Here is a 22,917-nt window from a genome sequence, read left to right as displayed (position 1 = left end):
TGTGGATCTAACTGGATAATCTGTAATTATAATGGATTTAAGAGACTTACTTAATATGTCGGTTTAAAATCTGTATCTTTGTGATGGTAATATTAACTAACATTCATTGACATATAAGTGAAGCAGGGTCCTCAGTATTTCAGGCACTAAAGGCTTACAACAGTCTTAACCAGGCTGGTGTAATAATAATACCTTCCTTTCGTTATTGTGATATTTAGATAGGTTTGTGTTTTAGTCGTGTTAGTTGCTTTATATGATTTTCTTAGTTCTCTGTTGATAGTAACTGTTAGTTCTCTTCAAGGAACAAAGCTAAAATTGTATTTAAATCTTCTCTTCTCTCTTCCCCTTTTCCTTCCCCATTACCCAATCTCAGTCAATACTCAATAATATTTATTCACGATAGTGTTTGCATTTGTAATATTATATATGCTTGTACTTTAGTACTTGATTTGTGAGCTTTAAGACAATCCATTGACTCCCAGCTATTATATCAAAGTAGTCAGTAAGCTTACTATATTTCCGGCTCATTCTCTCTCAATTTTTTATTTGCATTTATATGTTGTCAAGGCCTATAATATTTATGTTCTATTTATCACCTTATCTCCTTCTGTGTTAGTCCTAATTCTTCAGTTGAAAATATATATAATGCTCACTCAGGCACTTTTACAGTTTTTTCCCAGTCATTCTTTGGTTGGCTGAAGGTCATTCTCTAGTAGTTTCTCAATAAGGAATCATGGGAATGATATGGCAGTATTATTCTTACAAACAATATTATTCTTACAAAAAGTTTTAGAACTTCCTATCTTGTTGCTTTACATTTGAAGGATAGCTTAGCAGGTAATAAAATCCTTGGCTCACCTTTTCCTTGAGTAATATAGGCGTATACAAATGTCTTCTGACATTAAATGTTGCTGTGGAGATGTCTGAAGCCAGCTTGGGTTTTTTTCCCCCATTATTAATGATTGGGTCTTTTTTGCTTATCTGCTCAAAGGATTCTTTCTCTCTAATATTTAGTAATTTTACTAGGATATGCTGACATAAGATAGGCTGGCACATGTATGCCTTTTATTATGTAGCTTTAAATCTATTTTAATTTCAGGGACGTTTTCTTTAATTATATCGTTAAATATTTATTTTGTTTGCTTGTTTTGGTTTTCTTCTTTGGCAACCCTAATTTTATGTTTCTTGGATCTCCTTTTGTGTATTTTTTTAATCTGTTGGTTTCTCGTTAATCATTTTATTTTATTTTATTTTATTTTTAATTTTTATTTATTTATGATAGTCAGAGAGAGAGAGAGAGAGAGAGAGAGAGAGGCAGAGACACACAGGCAGAGGGAGAAGCAGGCTCCATGCACCGGGAGCCCGACGTGGGATTCGATCCCGGGTCTCCAGGATCGCGCCCTGGGCCAAAGGCAGGCGCCAAACCGCTGCGCCACCCAGGAATCCCTCGTTAATCATTTTAAACACTTTTTCATGTGTTAGTTTCTGTCTTTAATGTCTCTTACTGCGTCTTCTGCAGTGTCTCTTCTCTTTGTTCTCATTTCAGTTTCTTCGTGATTTCTGTGATGGTTCTGTGATTCTTCTGTTTCTTTCTTGAGTAATACCAGTTCATGCTTTCACTATTCCTCTTGTTTAGAAATTTCTTCCTTGAGTTTTTATATTTATGCTTTGTGGTTGTCTTCATAGTGGTAGTGACTTTACTGATTTTCTTAAATTCATGCAATAATATTTCGTTATAATTTTTACCTTATCTATTGTGATATTTTTCTAGTGAGCATTCTTTGACAGCTGGTACATTATGCTGCTCATTTCTACCATTTTTCTTGTGATATCTCTAAGTGAATACTGTACCAGCTACCCTTTTATTCCTTGTACTTTGATGAATTGGATTTTTCTCAGTCAGCTATTTGTAGGAGGTGTGGGTAGGAGGACCAGGGTAGAATCCAGATGTCTGCCTCAGAGAATGTCTTTTTTTACATAGGACACCTGAGTGTGCTTCTCTATGTTGCCTGCCACAGCTCCTCTGCTTCTCCAGACCAGACTGAGTCTAAGTGGCTTTTTGCCACCACTTTTGGACTTCCCACTCCTTCCTTTGCGGCTGTGACTGGAGGGACACATGCCAGTGTAAATCCCTTTACTTAAAGAAGTGCATTTTTACTGTGGTTTTTGGAGACCTACCACTACTGGGCAGTCCTCATCACATGCCACATTCTGTCTCTGCTCTCCACTCCCATCATAGATGCTTTATGATATCAGCCTTATTTGATCTTAGTCCTGATCTCATGTATTTTGGAGTTTTTGTAAAAATTTTTGTTTTTCTTCCAGGTTTGCTAAAAAAAAGGGGGGGGGGGAATTTTGTAAAGATTTTTTTTTCTCTTTCTCCTTGTTGCTATGTGTGTTTTTCAGAAAGATTCATGTCTATAACTTTACCATGTTCATATCAGAAAGTATAACATAAGATTTTTATTCAACTATTTATTTATAATTCAGATATCTCTATCACCATCCTATTATACTACTAGTTGATTATTATAAACTGGAGACCAGTTTTACCACCTAATTCATTTTCTTTCTTTTCTTTTTTTTTTTTTTTTTTGGTAATCTCTATACCTAGTATGTGGCTCAAACTCACAACCCTGAGATAAAGAGTTGCAGGCCCTCTGACTGAGCCAGCCAGGTGCTCCCGTAATTAATTTTCTTTTTGTTTTTTTAAGATTTTATTTATTTATTTATTTGAGAGAGAGTGAGTGAGTGAGCGAGAGAGCATGCACAAGCCAGAGGGAGAGGGAGAAGCAGACTCCTCACTGAGCAGGGAACCTGACACAGAGCTCAATTCCAGGACCATGACCTGAGTCAAAGGTAGATGCTTAACCGACTGAGCCATCCAGGCACCCTGCTAATTAATTTTCTTTAAGGTCTGTTCAAAAGCAAGAAATAGCCTCCCCAATTTTTTTTTTTTTTCTCCTGGTGGTTCCCAAACGGTTTTGATTCTTGGATGACTTATCAGTAAAGTTAAGACATCCACTCGGTTTCCACTTGGCTACACTAAAAAAAGAGTCACCAAAATGAGTGAAGGAAGTGAATTACTTTTAGTACTTCAGTAAGGAATGTGAATGAAGTGTAATCTTATTACTGGTCTGGTCTGTGGATCATCTTGAAAGCTTTAGGGATAACCAATGCCGCCTAAACTTCGATAAATACATTTATAGTATATTACATATACTAAATATATTAAGCATATATAATATGTAATACATGTTAATTATATATAAAGTATATATTAAATATGTATAGTATATTTATAGTTTGTTATAAACTAATTTCAAGAGTTTCTTTTCAGAGTTTGCACTCTAGTGGCCATATTTAGCAGCTGATGTGCTTTCTTTGGCCTTTGCACTATTTCAACTTTTTTTTTTGATTAGTTGCCAACATTTCAAAATTAGGGAGATTTCACAAAACATAAAAAATAAAGCCAAGACTTCCATGGGATATTAGAATTTTGGCTGTGCCAGACCCTTATTCCTGTCTGGCAGGAGTTTTTCTGGAGCTAAGTGATGGCCACCTCCTTCAGATGGAGCCTGTGGTCTCTAGTTCACCCCAGATATCCCACTGCTTCCCTGTCTTACTCTGGGCCTGCTTTGCTCATTTATAATACCTGCTTAGGGGATCCCTGGGTGGCGCAGCCGTTTGGTACCTGCCTTTGGCCCAGGGCGCGATCCTGGAGACCCGGGATCGAATCCACGTCGTGCTCCCGGTGCATGGAGCCTGCTTCTCCCTCTGCCTGTGTCTCTGCCTCTCTCTCTCTCTCTCTCTCTGTGTGACTATCATAAAAAAAAAAAAAAAAAATTATAATACCTGCTTAGACCCCAGAGGTATAGGTGAGATTTATTTTTAAAAGCTCAAATAATAATTACTAGTCTGTTTCTGTTAGGCATATGATAGTTTTGCATTTATATGCCTTACCAGTGCCTATAAGCTCATGAGTTCTACTACTAAAAACCGAAAGTTTATTAGAGACCTCAGCTATGGATTTCATGTAGTAAAGGCATGTAATGGGAACTGAAAAATTAAGTGTCATTAGTAAGAATGTGGTCACAAGGTTTTTCAGATTTCATGTACTATATTACTAACCTAGTGAAGTGTTTCCTACTGTTATACACTCATTAATTAGTAGATTAGTTCATTTCTTCTGATTATAATCCTGTAAAATCTAGATTGTTTTTTAAAATATTTATTTATTTACTTTAGAGAGACTGAGTGGGGAAAGGGGCAGAGGGAGAGACTTTTCAAGCAGACTCCCTGCTGAGCATGAAGCCTAACGCAGGGCTCATTCTCAAGACCCATGAGATCATGACCTGAACTGAAACCAAGAGTTGGCCATTCAATTGACTGAGCCACCTAAGTGCCCTATAAAACATGGATTATTAAAATTAATTACTTCTCTTTGCTTTTCACATTTTGAAATATGAAAAACAAAGTAAGCCCAGTTGATTTATCTATAGTATAAAACTAATATTATGAAAAGCATGTATAAATTTTAGTTGTGAGGTTATACTTTTTCTTATCGTTTAATAGGTCTGATGCAGTTTGCTGGTATAACACCTTTCCCATACTTTTTGTTTTGAAGATTTTATTTATTTATTTGAGAGACAGAGAGAGAGCATGAGTAGGGGAGGACAGGCAGACAGAGAGGGTGAAGTAGACTCACCGATGAGCAGGGAGCCTGACGTGGAGCTTGATCCCAGGACCTTGGGATCATGACCTGGGCTGAAGACAGAGCCTTAACCGACTGAGCCATCCAGGCACCCCTCAAACGTTTTTTCTACTCATTAAACCTTAAGAAACATTTTGAATCATGTACATAAGATACATTTTGCATATGCTATTAATTTGAAGCTTGCATTATTTGGCACTTTAAGAGAAAAAAATCTGTAAATTTAAAAACATCAAGATGTTTCTGAATCATCAGAAGACTAAACTATGATCAGTTTAGATTTAGTGTTAAGAATATATAATATATATTTAAATTGAGGTATAATTCACATACCATAAAATTCACTATATTAAAATGTACAATTCAGTGGTTTTTAGTATGGTCACAAGATTTTTCTACTCATCTCTACAAGATTGTACAGCCATCACCACTGACTAATTCCAGAATATTTCATCACCCTCAAGAGAAACCCAAGCCCATTAGCAGTCACTCCCCATTTCCTCCTCCCTTCAACCTCTGGCAACCATTAATTTATGTTCCGTGTCTATGGATTTGCCTATTCTGGATGTTTCATATAAATGGAATCGTATAATATGTGGTCTTTCACTTAGCATAATGTTTTTAAGGTTCACCCATATTGTGACATGTGTCAGTACTTCATTCCTTTATAATACTCCATTGCATGGATAGACCACATTTTGTTTATACATTCATCAGTTGATGAACATTTGGGCTGTTTCCACATTTTAGCTATTGTGAATAATGCTATGAACATTCATGTGCAAGTTTTTGTGTGAACATATGTTTTCAATTCTCTAGGACCTAAGAGTCAAATTGCTGGGTCATATGATAATTCTATGTTTAACTTTTTGAGGAACTGCCAAATTGTTTTCCATAGCAGCTGTCCCATTGTACATTCCCACCAGCAATGTAGAAGAGTTCCAGTATCTTTGCATTTTCACTAAGACTTACTATTTTCCAGCCTTTTGTTATTCTTTTAATTTGGCCATCCTAGTGGATATGAAGTGGTAGCTCATTATAGTTTAGATTTGCATTTCTCTAATGACTAATGAATGATAGATATTGAGCATTTTTTATTTGTTCATTAGGCATTTGTATATATTTGGAGGAATGTCTATTCAAATCCTTTGCCTGTTTTAAAATTAAGTTGTTTTATTGTTGAGTTATGAGTTTCTTTCTACATTCTGTATATTACACCTATATTTTTTCATTGGTTGATTACACTTTTGCTGTCAGATCTTAGAACCTACTGCCCAACTCAATGGCATGAATATTGTTACCTATATTTTCTTTTGAGTTTAGCTTTTATGTTTAGGTCTCTGATCCATTTTGAGTTAATTTTTCTATATGGTGCATGTGGAAATCCAGTTGTCCTAGCATTCTTTGTTGAAAAGACTCTTCTTTCCACATTGAATGATTTTTGGCATCCTTGTTGAGAATCACCTGAAAGGATTGGAATCAATATGAATTAAATTCGTATTTGGGTTAAGTGACCCCCCCCCTTCTTACCTCTTTACTGAGGAGATGCTTCATAGTTATGTGTTTCACTAGTAGTTGTCTTAGAAATATGGTTATAAGAAATAACTATTTCTAATCTACTATCTCAAGAAAACAGGACATTAGTTGCAGAAGTATCTTGTATGATAGATCAATAAAATGCTTATTGACTACCTACTGCTAGTTAGCAAAGTTAATTAATTTGTAAGATATTATGCTAGAGAATGTGATTTAGATTAATTCCAACCAAAAGGCTTTTTATATAGTTTTTATTTTTGATATATGGTTTTGGGACTAGTTGAGTCTGCTATTAATTATGTGTCCAAAGTGCACTTGTGAAAAGTTTTCTAAAAATGGAGATTAGTATGCACATTTTCACTTAATGTAATGGTTCTATTTTTTAAAGTTAATTGAGTTCCTTGCAGAGAAGAAAATTAACTGGAAGCCAAATTTATTTTGTAGAACAAAGTATAGATTATATGGATAAAGAACAAGGGAGTCATTTGAATAAGAATTGTGGGCTGTTTTTATGGGTAGAATAAAATTGCTTTTTGTATATGAGAGACCAAGTTGGGCAGTCATTTATTTTAATTTGTTATTGAAGTATAATTAACATACTGTGTTATATTAGTTTCAGGTATATAATATAATGATTCAGCAAATTCTATATATGACTTATACCTCCATCATAAATATACTCTAAGGGCAGCCCTGGTGGCCCAGTGGTTTAGTGCTGCCTTTGGCCCCGGGTGTGATCCTGGAGACCTGGGATCGAGTTCCGCGTCAGGCTCCCTACATGGAGCCTGCTTCTCCCTCTGCCTGTGTCTCTGCCTCTCTCTCTTTGTCTCTCTCTGTGTCTGTCTTGAATGAATAGATAAAAAATCTTTTAAAAATTATATACTTTAATTCCTTTCACCTATTTTACCCATCTCCTCCCACCTCAGCAGTTATTTCAAAACTGAAATAATCATTTAAAGCCATTTTAAGCTTCAGCTACTTATATACAGATGCACTTTTAACAAATAATAGATATTGCTAAGTAAGTGTAATATTAGAGGTAGCATGATATATTAGAACAAAGCATTGCCTTTTGAGTTAGTGTGAGTTTATATAACTTTGAGTTAGTTACTCTGTAAAGATGGAGGTTGTGTTTATCTTTTGTGAAGGCTAAGTATAAAATGAATAGGATGGTGTTTCATATTCCATAAAGAACATAATATCATTATTAATAATTATTATTAATATATTAACATCTAGGAAAACAACTAAACCTCTGGGGAAAAATATGTCTAAATGAGTAAAAGCTAACATGGGATAGTTTGAGAAATACATTTGGGGATACTCAAGCTTAGCTAATAGTATATAGCTCAATACAATTCTGCTTTAATCAATAAATAAATAGCTCAATACAATTCTTTAATCAATAAATAAAAATAGTTTATCATTAGCAATTTAAGCTATAGTCCAACTAAAATATTAACTAATATTTATGTTTATAAATTATGAAATCTTCAAAGCGATTTATGTTTAACTGTTTTCTAACTAATTCAGTCACCCATTCTGATTCCAAATACTTGAGTGCCTTCTCTGCCAGGCACTGGGCTGGTGGTGGGGGAACCGTAGCAAATAAAACAGCACAGCTCCTGTTCTTCTGCAGTTGACATTTCGTGTGGGAGGCAACAGGAGTCACATGACAACCATGTGATCACAACTGTGAAAAGGGCTGCAAAGAACAAGTGTAGGGGCTGCGAGAATAAGTAACAGAGGGCTGAATCTGGGGACAAGTGGCTTCTGGGAGGAAACAGACTGAGACCTGAAGAGTAAGCAGGGGTTGGCTGGAGGAGGGCCGGCATGTCCAGGGGATGGAAAGCTTTGGTTGTGTTTGAGGAACAAAGAAGGGATTGGGTTAGCCGCTGCATGGAGAATGAGGAGGAGAGGATCAGGAGTGGAGGTTGGAGGGCAGCTGAGGAAGCCACATCAATTGAGGTCTTGTAGAGCCTGTTAAGGATTTTGAAATTTATCCTAAGAGGAGACTGTTGGAGGATTTTAAGGAAAGAAATGAGGGAATCAGATTCCTATCTGTAATTCTAGACTCTGCCTGCCTTACAGATACAGATTAGAGGAGAGGGAGGGTGTGCAAGGGATGCCCTCAGGAAGATTGTCTCTTTATCCAGGTGAGATGACAGTTGCCTGGTCTAGGTGATGGCAGTGGAGGTGGAAAGGAGTGAACTAATCAAAGAGTTTTATGGGAGGAAGACAGGACTTTCTGAGTAATAGGACATAGAGAATGCAACAGAAAGGCAGATGGCTGGGATGACCATGAGGTTTCTGGTGTGAGCTGCTGGGTGGATAAGGAAGCTCAGAGAAGAGGCAATGTTGAGAAGAAAGAGAAAACTTTAGCACAGGGTGAGTGAGAAGCATCTAAGTGGAGCTCTGCAGTAAATATGGATATGCGTCCAGAACTGAGAGGAGAAACCTGAGCTAGAAAGATAAACGGGGACATTATCCACGGTAGGTATTTAAGGCCAGGGGCTAGAGGAGATCACCTGTGGAGACTGTAAGTGCTTGTAAGTGCCCAGGATCAGACTGAGGCAACACGACTCTGGGATGGTAGAGCTTCGGAGAACAGCTGGAGGAGTAGAAGGAACGTCTGCCCTCGGAGTGCGGTGGCAGGTCAACAGTGTTTCAAGGGAGGGGCTAGATGACTGCTGCTGACAGTTTATGTTTTGTAAGATGAGAGCTGATTTATTCTTTTACTGCATTTGGCAAGACCAGCTTCTTCAAAGTGGTAGAAGTAGAAACTGGATTGGAGTGCATTGGAGGTGAATGATGAATGGGAGGAGGTCAAGTGGAAACATGAACGTGAGACTTCCCAGAAGTTTGGCTCTGAAAGAATAGAGGGTGATAGTTGCAAGAGAGAAATTGGGTCAAGAGAAAGCTTTTCAATTTTTTTTTTTTTAATTTTGAGATAGAAGAGTCTAGATTTTGAACCACTTAGAGTAGTGCGTGATGAAACCATCCATGGTCATTTACTTCTGCGAGTCAAATATTTAGGAAACTATTCTTAGAGGAGATTGAATGAAGCAACACTCATCAGGGTTCGATACAATTCGTGGAAAGCACTTTAGTGTTGGCTTTGGTGGCAGAGGGAGGCAGGCAGCGATGCAGCGCCTCCACAATTCGATTCCGCTCTGAACTCTTACTGAGACTCTCCCTCAGCCCCTGTGCCTTCTCTCGCTGATATTCTTTATGTCCCCTGTTACATAACAAAATTAAATCAACTAAATTTGAAGATCTAATTGGCCTTATTAAACAATTTGTGAATTGGACAGCACCCCACCTAGCAAGTAGAGAGGTGCTCCCAGGATCTGTACAGAAATTGAAGGATTTTATAGGACGGTGGAGGGAGCAAGAAAGTTATTAGCAAAAGAACAGTTGTTTGTTCCAGGCAAAGCCACTTACTGGGGAAACGCAAGATGTCCTTTTTTTTTTTTTAAGTCAAAGTGTCTTATGCAGATGACCTCATCTTTCTCTGGGGGATGGACCGGGCCCAAGTGGCGACTGATTGGTGTGGATTGACAAATTCCTGGCTGCCCAGGTTAAGATTACATTTCTGGGGGAGGTTGGAACTATAATTAGATTACATATTAAGTACCAGTTTGGGAACTTGGTCTAAGTGACAACCATTTTGAGCCTGTGGTTTTGTTTGTGTGTGCATTTTTTTTTTTAAAAACATTCTCAAATCTGTTCTTCAGTTTCCTTGAAAATTTCTACCTACTCATCTAAACCCATGGCATCCTAATAGAGGATTTGGGCCACCTCCATTTTGACCTCAAATTTTTTAGTTGGGTTCTCCTTTCCAGCTTCTCTTGGCACAGGTCGAAGACCCTGAGGGCAAAGTATCCCCTGATGGGGACCAGAACCACTCCCTCAAGCAAAAAGGACAACCCTGAGCCATCAAGACCCCATCAATGACTGACCCCAAGAAGATGATCAGTTTAACCTTCACTACCTACCTGCATGTGACCCACTCACCTTTGCCCCATATTTTCCTTATAGAAACCTAGAAGCATTTTCAGCATTTTGGAGACAGTCTTTGAGACACTGGTCAGCTGTCTCCTCAGTGTTGGCCTCACTGAAATAAATGTCTTTCTTGTTCCACTGCTACTCATTTCTCTGCCTTTGTGTTTTGTTATTGGTGAGTAGCCGAGTCTGATCTGTTTGGGACCCCCAGAGCCAGGTGCTCCTACACCCCTTGACCCCCTGCACCCCTGCATGCCACTATAGTCCCATGACTCTACCCACTGCTCTAGCTTCCACTGTTACTTTCTGAGCCTCTTTGGCATCTCCTCTGTAATCATGGTTCCTAACCTTCAGGCTGCTTCAGAGTTCTTACCCTGAGGTAAGAATCCATACACATATCTAAGTACCATCTGTGGATGAATAAACAATACATCTTGTAAGCAGGTGTTGATATTTTTTGAATATATGTAGCTGTTGTTTTAACTAATAAATCCCTTAAAAGCATTATAAATGTTTTGTTGTTTTGTTGCTTTTAGTTATGGGTGTTTTCACTCAGTGATAAAAGAACTACTGTATAGATATCTGCTGTATTTTTTGACATTAAAGAAGACTGTTCATGCTTAGAACAGTTAGGCCATCCTGCCTCATGACATAAAGCTTTCAGAATTCCACTTTAAGGGCAGGGTTTGTAGTTCTTCCTTTTACCGTTCTGTAGTGGTTGGCCAAGCCACAGCTCCTAGGCCACATCCAGCCCATTGCCTGTCTTTTTGTCAATCTTCTCCAGTTCCGAGTTTTTACAGATGACCATCTGTAACTGATGATAGGAAACACTTTGAATTCCCATTAAATGAAATGTTACTCCTCCCAAGAAAGAATTCCATTATTCTCGTTAGTAGACCTGTGTTACAGAAAGTTGTATTCAGCTTTATATTTTGAATTTTGTTCATTAAAAATTCAAGAGATATGTTGGAAAACAAATTTGTCATGTAAATGCCTATGTAATATACTCAGGCCTATAGAGCCTAAAATTTTTACTGTCTGACCCTTTACAGAAAAAGTTTACTGACCCTGCCTTATAGTAGCACTTCCCAAAATTTGTCCAGAGCTTTATGTATGTATGCTTTCCTTTATCCTGGAGATTCTGATTCAGTACATTGGGATGGAACCTGGGAACCTGTATTTTTAATAAGTCATTTGGTTGTTTGGGAATCACTGCCTTTTGATGCATTTGTAGAGTTAAACTCCCAAGAGCTGATAAAATGGATATTGGTTTAGATGCCAGAGGACAGTTTATTATTTTCTTATTTCAACATTTATGAACTGTGGGACCTTATCCAAGTGGTGACTTGTTCTACAGGTTTTAAAATTTTTTCTAGTTCATTTGTTTATAGATAGTTTTGCTCTATTTGTTTATAGATAGTTTGCTCTATTACAGTAGTAATTCTTTTATCTTTTGGGGTTTTTAAAAACTGCTTTTAGAATCTGATGAAAGTTTTGAGCCCCTACCCCCAAAAAAGTGCCCCTGTATTAATTTCCTATGACTACCATAGCAAATTATTACAAAAGCATGTAAAACAACAGAAGTTTATTTGTTCACATTTCTGGAGGCCAGAAGTTCAAATCAAGGTGTCAGCAGGGCCACATTCCATGCAGAGGCACTATGCAGTGTTCCTTGTCTCTTCCAGCTTCTGGTAGCTATGGGCATTCCTGAGCTTGTGGCTGCATCACTCCGGCCTCTGCCTCTGGGGTCACATTGCAGCCCCTTTATGTGTATTCTCTATGTTTCTGTTATAAGGACATGTGTCATTGAATTAGGGCCATCTGGATAATCCAGAGTAAGCTCCTTTCAAGATCCTTAATTTAATCACATCTTTTACCCTAACAGAGCAACATCCACAGGTTCCAGGGATTTGACATGGATATCTTGTGGGGTGGAGTGCCTACCACAGCACCTTTGCGCATGCCCACAGCTTTACAAACAGTTTCAAGGGGTTCACAATGCTTTGAAGTCCATATACAGAGTCTGTGGACTCCAGGTTTGAACTTGCTCAGTGAGAAGCACTTTATGCCTACAGTGTATTCTACTTAATAGTCCCTGTTTTCTCCTCTATGTCATGTTCTTGAATTCATCATCCTATTACTACTGATCTTGAAGTGATGTCTTCTTGGGACCTTAGATTCTTCAATTTAGAGTTTGCTTTTTTAAAAAAAGATTTTATTTATTTGTTTACGAGAGACACACAGAGAGAGAGAGAGAGCAAGAGAGGCTGAGACACAGGCAGAGGGAGAAGCAGGCTCCATGTAGGGAACCTGACATGGGACTCGATCCCGAGACTCCAGGATCACGCCCCGGGGTGAAGGCAGGCGCTAAACCCGCTGAGCCACTCAGAAATCCCTAGAGTTTGCTTTTTGAGTTACTTTCTCTGCTTCCTTTAGGAATGCTTTATCTGCTGAGGAGATTGAAATGTTAAAAGAAAAGAAAAGCTTTTCCCAAGCCTTTTTACTGAATTCTGTAGCAAGGAGACTAAGCCTCTGTGCAAAACCACGTGTAACTGGTAATGCCTCCAATGAGAAGAGAAGCTTCCCTAGAGTACCTGATGTGCCAGGCCTTCTAGCAAGTGCTTTCAGATGGCTTCGTGTTAAATACTGAAACCAGCCCTCAGAGGGAAGTCCTATCAGCCATGTTCCGTACATGAGAAGGTGAAGATTTGTGGACGCTTAAGTAACTTGTCCAGTATGTAGGTGCCAGAGCTAGCAAGGGACAGAGCTGGCCTTTGAAGGAAGGTCTTATACCCATACTGATTTCATTATACCATGAAAATATAGCACCCCCCGCCCCCCACTGTTAGTTCCCTTTAGTTGAATGCTTAGTCAACTAAACTCAGTAGACAGGGGGTGTCTATGCTTCGGTTTCAGGGGCCTGCAGACCTGGATTTCAGTAGGATTTAGAGTGCTTACTTATGGCATTACCTTATGGCATTACCTTGCTCAGTATCTTCTCAGCTCCTTAGCTTTAGATAAGACTGACCCCTGGCTCCTGTGCCTTATGGGGCTGCTGTCACAACTGAGAAAATATGAACGAAAGCTCATCAAAATCAGCCAATTTTACTAATGTGTTGTACTATTAATTAATCTCTCATTGGATTATACTTTTAGTACTTCCTTCTTTGGCTATCCTAGGTTTCAAAGTTTGGGATATGGTCAAGCCTCAAACCAGAGGCTGTATTAGCTCCAACTCTGAATTTATTTTTATTTTCTAAAGAACTCTTAGGCACTTGGCTGGTGTGAGTGCCTGTATCTGCTTTCTTCACTTGCATTTTCAGGGGAATCCCTAGTTTTGTCCAGCTCGGCTCCACTTAGGATATCTACATATGTGATAACTTTTTAAAAAAATTTTTTTACTTATTCATGAGACAGAAAGAGGCAGAGACACAGGCAGAGGGAGAAGCAGGCTCCATGCAGGGAGCCCAACATGGGACTCGATTCCGGGACTCCAAGACCTCGCCTCAGGCCAAAGGCAGGTGCCAAACTGCCGAACCACCCAGGGATTCCTGATAGCTTTCTGAGCATTTCTCTCTCCTGGGTCAATTTTTAACTCGTTGCCTCTTTTCTAAGGGTTTGGGGGATGGTCTGGGACTGTGCTCTGGGGACTCCTCCCCTTTTGTCTACCCCTCTCCCAATTTCTTCATGCCCCCATTCATCTAGAGATAGTCTTTTATCCAAAGCCAATATCCCATCTCTCTTACTTCATCTCACTAATTACTGTCTCCCTCTATCTTTGCCCTTGTCTTCCAGGACATAAAGATACTATAGACATTCTTCTTTTTAAGATTTTAAAATTTTATTCATGAGAGACTCACAGAAAGAGGCAGAGACAGAGAGAGGGAGAAGCAGGCTCCCTACAGGGAGCCTGATGTGGGACTTGATCCCAGGACCCCAGGATCACAACCTGGGCCAAATGCAGATGTTCAACCACCGAACCAGCCAAGTGTCCCAGACATTCTCATCTAAAAAACAAAACAAAACAAAACAAAAACCCTTCATTTAACAGTTACTCTTCTCTATCCCCACACCCTTTCATTCCTTCGCTCCATCCCTCATATTTCCAGTTCCTTTTCCCTGCGGCTTTCTGTGGTTTATAAGATCATATTTTCAAAATTCTGGTGCCATAGTAAACGGGCCCAAGCCTGCTGCTCAGCCTTATCTTGTTGGTATTCCTTTCCTTTATTCTTCCAGTTATAGTGCAGAATGTCCTTTGTATTGAGAGCCAGGTCTTTTGTTTGGATTCTGTTCCTTCCTGCTTTTTTGGGGAACCTTCCTCCAGTGTTAATGTACTCTTTCTTTAACTTTTATAAAAACCTTCACATTTCCAGTTACACTTACAAAGCTGGGGGATATGGTAATCTGGGTCCACTTTCCCATGTATCAGCAAGAGACTGGAGCTGGACAGTAGCTGCCCTCCTTGGGGGCAGGGGGGTGGCGGGCGGGCACTATTTTCACACAGTCCCACTGCTTCCTCCTGTCAGAGAGGATGCCACTTCCCTCACTTTTGTCATCTGCCTGATGACAAAAGGAATTTTATATTTCCTGGCCTAAATTTTTTTTTAATATTTATCTATTTATTTGACAGAGAGCATGAGAGAGAAGGAGAAAGAGAGGGATGGAGCATGAGCACGGGGAGCTGCAGGCAGAGGGAGAGAGAGAAGCAGACTTCCCTCTGAGTAGGGAGCCTGATGCAGGGGCTCAATCCTAGGACTCTAGGATCATGACCCGAGCTGAAGGCAGATCTTAAAAGTATCTCTGTCATCTGACCTTGTTTTTACAGATATAGCCTTATTTTTCATTCTTCCCAGTACCAGCTATCTGTTCCAGAAGGTGTTGACTCAGGCCCTGTTCCCCATGTCTTTGGTATCTCTTCCCTTCATGTGTCAGTGCATAATGATTTCTTCTTCTCCTACCACCTGTGGGACATATTTTCATAGATAATGCATTGTTCCCCAGTGTGTCTTTTATTCTCAGTAAGTGAGCAAACTTATTGAAGGCAGGGATAATGTTACATCAGATTGGAAAGTTTGCTTAGGTTTTATATGGAAGAAAATGTATGTTTTAAAAACTAAAATAGGGCTCATTGAGATGCTGGTGAGTGAGATACTGGCATGACAGTCAGCACATGAAAGGTGAAAATGACAGGGAACAGCAGATTCATGATTCTGGTCTCAAGCTTACTCCGGGGCATGTATCTGTGGGCTGGGAAGGCAAGCGGAATTGCCAAACGATTTAAAATGTTCTCTGTTTCAGTCTTTTTCATTTCTTGTTTTCCCCACCTTGCACTTTCTCTCTCTCTCGCTTTCTTTTCTTTCTGCTAAGCTCCTATAGTTGAATTTCATGAGTTCATTTCTTTGCGATGGAATCTCAGTCTACTTCTATGACCCCCACAGTGATAGAACCCTGTTTCTCTATGAAGAGAATAAAACTAGTTGAATGAATGAACATAGCAATAAGTGCTTTGGGGGATAGTGAGCAGGAGGTGATGTAAATTAATTATCCTTACCATCTGTATGTTTTTCTTTGCAACTGATTTGGTTAGGCAAGAAGCAGCCTAAGAGTTCTGTTTCTTGTATTTGATTTAAATTATCTGTGAAGGGAGGGATTTGGGTTCAGATATCTCTATGTTCCTTTCTAATTCTAAACTTCACTAAAATCAAAACCCCTACCATTTTTAATGGTCAGATTCTGAAGCTATTTAAAGCTCTAGTAGCAAAGCAAAGAAGTACCTACATTACACACTTACTTCCTGGCAATTTGGTATAATCTTTAGAAGTTAGAATTACCCTTCTTCCAGTTATTCATTTCAGGAACCCGAGGCAGATATACTACAGAATTCCATTGCTTAAGCTGTCCAAATGGAATCAAAGTACCTTTGATTTAAATTCTGATCTCTGAATTTAGTATAGTGTTCTATAGGTGAGTGAAAGAAGCTATTTAAAAGGTTGAGAAAACAAAACTAAGCAAATTAAGGGTTTTGCAGAGAGTAAAATACTTTTATTGGAACATACTAGCAGAAGAAACTTAAGATGTAAGTCTTAGCTACTTCAGCTCTCAGTGCTTTCATAAAATAAATTTGGACCAGACTACTTTGGGGGAGAGGTTGTTGTGAATGTGAGAAAATGAGCATTTAAGAAACAAAGAAGAATCCAGTCCAGTAGTAAAATCTTTCATTATTACTTTGTTCTGAAGGCAGGGGGTGGGGAGAGAACTCCCTGAATTACAAATGCTGAAAATTTGGAGAATCAGAACAATATAAAGAAAGGAGAACACAAGAGCAGGAATCATTTGTATTTCTGCCATGCTGCAGTAATCATTATCCTTGGTAATCACATTCTCCCCTTGCATCTAACCCCCTGGCAACCCCTGATCTGTTCTCTTTCACTATAATTTTGTCTTTCTGAGAATGTCATATTAATGGAACCTTTTGAGATGGACCTCCTTCTCTGAGCATGCTTGTGAAAGTCACCCAAGTTGTTGCATGTATCATTAGAATGTTCTTTTTTGTTGCTGAGTGGTATTCCATTGAATGGATGTACCACAGTTATATCCATTCAGCTATTAAAGGACATGTGGGTTGTTTCCAGGTTTGGGCAATTATGAATAAAGATGGTGTGAATATTCAAGTACAGGTTTCTATGTTACATAAGTTCCCCTTCGTCTGGGGTAGGAATAAACAAACTATGCCCCATGGGTCAAATTTTTCTGTTGCCTGTTTTCATATGGCCCTATGAGCTAAGAATGACTTTTACATTTTTAAATGTTTGTCAAAACTAACAACAAAAGAAGATTTTTAACTTTATGGGAAGCTGCTGAACGGTTTCCAGAATGGCTATACCATTCTGCATTTCCATAGCTACAATTCCAGTTTTTTTTCTGGATACAAAGGTACAAATCCTTTGTTGGCTATGTGATTGTGTATATTTTCTCCCAGTCTTTTCATCCCTTTAACAGTATCTTTTGCTGAGCAAAATGTTTAAATTTTGATGAAGTCCAGTTTACTGATTTTTTTTTCTTTTATGGATTATGCTTTTCATGTCATGTCTAAGAACACTTTGCCTAGCACCAGGTCATGGATGTTCTCCTAAGTTTTCTTCTGGAAATTTTGTAGTTCTAAGTTTTACATTCAGTTCTCTGATCCATTTTGAATTTGTTGTTGTACAAGGTGTTGGTTGAGGTTTCATATTTCTGTAATTTTGTTTGTTGAAAAGACTATTTTTTTCCTCCATGGGGTTGATTTTGCACCTTTGTCAAAAATCACTTAGCCATATTCATGTGGTCTATTCCTAGCCTCTCTTTTCTGTTCTGTTGATCTGTGTGTCTCTCTTTTATCAGTACCAGAGCATCTCAATTACGGTAGCTTTATAGTGAGTTTTGAAATTGAGTAGTGTGAGTCCTCCAATTTTATTCTTTTTTTCAAAGCTATTTTGGGTATTCGAGTTTGTTGGCCTTTCTTTATAAATTTTGGATTCCTGTTGTCTGTATCTGAAAAAATTCTTACTGGGATTTTGATTGAGATTACATTATATTTGTAGATTTATTTGTGGGAGAATTGGCTCTTTATTATGTTGAATCTTTCAATCCACAGACATTTCATTTTATTTTGGCCTTCCTTGGCCTTCAATGTTATATAGTTTTTAGTGTACAGATCCCATCTATGTGTTTTACATTTATATCTAAGTATATTTTTTGAACTATCATGAATAGGATTTAAATTTTTTTATTTCCTCTTACTCATTTATGTTACAAAAAAGATGATATTTTGTGTGTTGACTTTAAATACTGCAACTTTATTAAACTCAATAATAAGAGTATTTTTGTTTCAAGTTTTTATTAAAATTCTAGTTATTTAACATTAGTATAATATTGGTTTCAGGAGTAGAATTTAGTGATTCATCACTTACATAGAATACCCAGTGCTCATCATTAGCAAGTGCCCTCCTTAATACCCATCACTCATTTAGCCCATCCCCCACCCACCTCCCTCCATGGACCCTCAGTCTGTTCTCAATAGTTAAGCATCTCTGTGGCTTGCTTTCCACCTTCTTTTTTTTTCTTTCCCATATGTTCATCTGTTTTGTTTCATAATTCCATATATGAGTGAAATCATATATTTATCTTTCTCTGATTGACTTATATCACTTATTTCCACAGTGCATATAGCAAGATTTCACTCTATTTGATGGCTGGATAATATTCCTAATATTCCTGTGTGTGTGTGTGTGTGTGTGTGTGTGTACACACACCACATCTTTTCTTTATCCATTCATCAGTCAATGGACAGTTAGTCTCTTTCCATTTGGCTGTTGTTAATAATGCTGCTACAAACATTGGAGTGCATGTGCCCCTTCAATAATGAGAGCTTTTTGTAGATTAGTTGAGATATTCTACCTAGACAGTCATGCCATTGGAATATGAACAGTTTTTTTTTTTTTTTTTTTTTTTTTAATTTTTATTTATTTATGATAGTCACACAGAGAGAAAGAGAGAGAGGCAGAGACACAGGCAGAGGGAGAAGCAGGCTCCACGCACCAGGAGCCCAATGTGGGATTCGATCCCGGGTCTCCAGGATCGCGCCCTGGGCCAAAGGCAGGCGCCAAACCGCTGCGCCACCCAGGGATCCCGGAATATGAACAGTTTTATCTCCCTTTCCAACGTACATGACTTTTTTCCCCTTGTATTATTGAACTGGCTATACTGTGAAATAAGAGAGAAGAGATTTGATGTCCTTGCTCTGTTCTGAATCTTATGGGGGAAGCATTAATGTATAACTACTACTAAATATTATCTTAGCTATGGGCTTTGTGTAGAAACACTTCATTACACTGAGGAAATTCCTTTCCTTTTTTTTTTTTAAGATTTTATTTATTTGTTTATGAGAGACACAGAGAGGGGCAGAGACATAGGCAGAGGGAGAAACAGACTCCCTGTGGGGAGCTTGATGGAGAACTCAATACCAGGACTCCAAGATCATGCTCTGAGCTGAAGATAGACACTCAACCACTGAGCCATCAGGCATCCAGAGGAAATTCCTTTCTATTCTTAGTTTACTAAGATTTTTTATTATGAAAGAATATTGAAATTTGTTATATGCTGTTTGTCTATCAATTCATATGTCTTAGTCCATTTAGGCTGCTATAGCAAAATATCACAGGTTGGCTTATAAATAACAGAAATGTATTGCTTATAGTTCTGGAGAGTGAGAAGGCCAAGATCAAGGTGCCAGCATGTTCACCTTATGGTGAGGGCTATCTCCATGGTTCTTGGCCTTCTCACTATGCCCTCACATGGTGAAATGAGCTGGAGAACTCTGGGGGATCTCTTTTATAATGACACTAATCCCATTTATGAGGGCCACACCCTTTTGACAATTACCTCCCAAAGATCCCACTGACTATTTACATCACCTTTGGGGGTTAGGATTTCAATATATGGATTTTAGGGAGACACAACCATTTAAACCATATCAATATGATCAGAAGGTTTTTCTTATTTAGATTGTTAATATGGTGGATTACATTGATTTCTGATATTGAACCAACCTTGCATTCCTGTGATACATCTTACTTGGTTGTGATGTATACTGTTGGATTCCACTTGCTAATATTTGTCAAAGAATTTAATGGATATTAATGGTAATTTTAATGTAGTTTTCTTTTGTATGTTTCTGATTTTGGTATCAGAGTAATGCTGGTCTCATATAATAAACTTGAAGGTGTTATCTTCTGTTTCCTGGAAGAGATGGTTTAGAATTGGTGTTCTTTTTCTAAATGTTTAGTAGAATATGCCAATTGGTACCACTTGGGCCAGAAGAATTATTATTTGGAAATTTGGGGCTATAATCAATATTTTTTAATAGAGATACTATGCAGGTTATTTAATCTTTGATGAGTTTGTTAGTTTGTGGTTTTCAAGGAATTGGTCCATTTCACTCAAATTGTCATATTTATGTTTGTAAAGTTGCTCATGATATACCTTTAATTTTTAAATAATCTTTGTGGCATGTAGTGATGTCCTCTCTTTCATTCCTGACATTGATAATTTGGGGTGGGGGGTTGGTTAGCTTTGCTAGAGGTTTATAAATTGTATGGACTTTCTGAAAGAGTTCTTTTGTTTTCATTGATTTTCTTTACTTTTCTGTTTTTTATTGATTTCATTGACTTCTGCTCTTTTGATTCTTTGGTCCTCTGTAATCCGTTTAGAACTTATTTACATCCAAAAAAGATTTTAGATTTCTACGAGTTTATTCACTGACTGACTCAAAGAATATATTGAAAAGTCATGTCTTCTAAATTTGTTATGTGTTTTTCAGTCAAGTTTATTGTTGTATAATTTGCATACAGTAAAATTTACCCTTTGTAGTTTATAGCCTCTGAGTTTTTGACACATATGCAGTTATATAAACACCACCACAATGAAGATATACAGCAGTTCTATTACTTCCTAAAATTCTTTTTTGTGTGTTTGACTTACTTGTTTTGATAACATTTGTAAATAGAAACATTTTTACTCTTTGTTTTAAGAATGTCACCATAGTTTTTAGATCAGAAATCCCACAGTTCTTTGCTTTGTGTATTTATTTGTCTAGCACTTTCTATAATAAATAGCTAGTAATCAGCATTAGGGAATTAACTAAGCTACAGGACTTACATGTAATAAATGATTATATAGCCATTAAAAATAATGTGGAAGCATATTTCATGACAGCAATTTTATATGATATTAAATTTCAAATGGTATAAGGCAATATGTTAAGTATCATTCCTTTTTGGCTTGAAAAGTTATCTTTATATAAGCTTTGCACAGTGGCAGTTATCATAGCCAATGAGATTTATCCGAGGCATGATTATTGCTAATTGAAAATTTATCTTTATATACATAGAAAAATCACTGGAAGATATGCTACACAGTTTTAATAGCATCTTCTTATCTCTGGATAGTGGAATTTTGGGTGATTGTTTCCTGTGTGTTGTTTGGTATTGTTTAAATTGTTTAATTATTATTTATATTATTTTATATATTATATAACATATATTATATTATTTAAATGTTTGGAAACTATACATTTTTAGAAAAAGTTAATATTTATACTGTTTTTAAGTAATACCTTAAAAAGTATTTTTTCCAGTTTGTATTTGAATTTTATTATAATTTTTATTATATCAATATTCAGCAGTGTTCTTTAATTATGAATATATAATCTATACATAGCTGAGCCATATAATAAAGTTGTGTTTACTTTCACTTTCCTACAGTGTTTTCCCTAGAGTTAGTAATTTTTATTTTTGTTTTTTGTTTTGATTTTCTTTTGCTTACTTCTCTCTGAAATGATCACTAATTCAACCCCAAGCTTCTTGTTAGTTTTAGAGTTCTCAAGTCATTTGTATGCTATTCTGTCAATTTCATCTTTTTGGACAATCTCTCTAGGAAACCCAACTTAACCCCAGTTTGGACTGGTTATCTAGCAAGTCTAACATGCAGCTAACTAACACCCTGGGACCTGACATCCTTTTCCTATCATCCTGGGAATTCCTTTTGCCTGTCCTTGGATTTGCATTTCCAGCTTCTTATATCATAGTTTTCTCTTTCTTGGTTTATCCCCTTATTTGGCAAGCACATATCCAGCTTCCTGAGAATAAGAGGTTTGTTTTTTTAAGATGTTGCACACCTGATGGATAGTTTGGGTAGAGAATTCCAGGTTGGAAATAGTTCTTCAGGTTTTTGAAACTGTCACTTGCTTTTTAACTTTTTATAGCTGTTGTCCAAAGTCTGTTGTCCTTACCTTTGTTTCCTATTTTTTTCTTTCTGAACATTTGTAGATCTTCTCTTTGGCTGCATTGTTCTGAAACTTTGTATGTATGCCTTGATGTGGGTATTTTCATCCACTGTACTGGTTACTGGATGTTCCCTGTTAATCTGGAAATTCACATCCTCAGATGTTCTTTAATTATTTCTTTGATTTCTTTTCCTCTGTTCTTTTTTCTGGAACTTCTGTTATTTGAATATTAGACTTTGTGGAATGGTCTTCTCATGTTCAAATCTTTTCTCTCCTGTTTTTCAACTCTTAATCTACTTTCCAGATTTCCCTAACTTCACCTCCCAGTCTTTCTATTAAGATTTTAATTTTGCTAACATGGTGATTTCCAACAGCTCCTTTTTCTTCTCTAAATGTTCCTTTTTTTTTTTTTTTTAAGCATCTTGTTCTTATCTCATGGTTATATTGCCATCATCATCATCACCTCTTATTTCAGTGTATTAATGCTGGTCTCTTTTGAAGTTTTCTTTTTCATGTATTGTTTCTATTTCCTCCAGGTCTTTTATTTTTCTGTTTTCTGTCTTTCACATTAAAGGCTTTTGGGGGGTATCTGGTAATAACACGTAACAATGCACTTTTTAAAAAATTTAACAATTTATTTAAACTAAAAAACCAAAAAACCAAAAAACAAACCCAAAACAGTTCATCCATTCCCCATCCCCACTCCCACAACCCTCTGGCAACCACTAGCTTGTTTTCTGTGTCTTTAAGCTTGGCATTTGTTTGTTGGCTTGCTTTTAAGATTCCACATATAATGGGGCACCTGGGTGGCTCAGTCAGTTGAGCATCTGCTTTTGGCTCA

General features: G+C 37.5%; 1 protein-coding gene and 1 pseudogene across 1 annotated transcript in view; both read left to right on the top strand.

Annotated features, from left to right (window-relative positions):
- The window catches only part of LPGAT1 (lysophosphatidylglycerol acyltransferase 1), an 81,709-nt gene that overhangs the window by 5,770 nt on the left and 53,022 nt on the right, over positions 1-22,917 (top strand).
- LOC119872755 lies at positions 21,095-21,266 on the top strand (annotated as a pseudogene).

The sequence above is a fragment of the Canis lupus genome, chromosome 7 (assembly GCF_011100685.1).
Source record: "Canis lupus familiaris isolate Mischka breed German Shepherd chromosome 7, alternate assembly UU_Cfam_GSD_1.0, whole genome shotgun sequence".
Taxonomy (NCBI): domain Eukaryota; kingdom Metazoa; phylum Chordata; class Mammalia; order Carnivora; family Canidae; genus Canis; species Canis lupus.
The sequence above is the reverse complement of the archived record's forward strand: the minus strand, read 5'-3'. Positions and strand labels throughout refer to the sequence as shown.